This window comes from Geospiza fortis, unplaced genomic scaffold, assembly GCF_000277835.1.
Source record: "Geospiza fortis unplaced genomic scaffold, GeoFor_1.0 scaffold102, whole genome shotgun sequence".
NCBI lineage: Eukaryota > Metazoa > Chordata > Aves > Passeriformes > Thraupidae > Geospiza > Geospiza fortis.
In genome coordinates, this window is record NW_005054373.1 from 1,359,828 (window position 1) to 1,360,614 (window position 787).

A 787-nucleotide genomic window follows, 5' to 3' on the forward strand; every position below is an offset into this window, starting at 1 on the left:
TAAAACCATCAGGAACCGGGTTTAGCCTGGGAATAAAGAGATTACAGAGGGGAGGGCGGTGAGAAAGGAAGAAGGAAGGAAAAAGGGGGTGTCTGGGAATAATTCACCCCCCTCCTGGCTGTGTGGCTGCTGATATCCCGGGTGCCTGCAGGGCCATGGCATGAGCAGGAGGGCTGCAGAAAGGCACCAGATTTTCAGGGTGCCCACCCACCCACTCAGAGCTGATGGAGCCCCCTCCCCAGGCCAGGACTCCCTGACCCCTTGGCACAGGCTGGGCTGGCACTGGCCTCACTTGCCAGACAAGATCCAGCAGGAAAAAACCATCTGGGAAGTGTCCCCCTCCCTGAGCTCCGAGCAATGCCCCCAGTCCCCCCCTTCCCCTGGCTTCCCTCTTCCCCCCCTCCCCTCCTCAAACCATCACGGGGAAGCTGGAAAGTGGTTGACATGGTTGCCATGGCGACCGAATTTAGGACTGGCGAGAGGAGGAGGAGGAGGAGGAAGATGGTGGGGTGGGCAAGGGAGGAAGGCAGGAGGACTTCCCGGCACCCCAACACGGCTTGGGCATCACCCAGCTCCCCCCAGCACCCCACCAACCCCTCCTCGTGCACCCCTCGACCCCACACCCGGCGAGGATGAGGAAGGGCATCCCCAAACCCCAGACCCAGCTGGGGGGACGCCAAGAGTGGGGCTGAGCCCCGAGCACCCCAAAGGCAGCCTGGGGGCGGCTGTGCCCGCCCAGCGCTGCCGAGAGCCGCCGGTGACTCACAGCTCGCGGCAGCGGCACCCC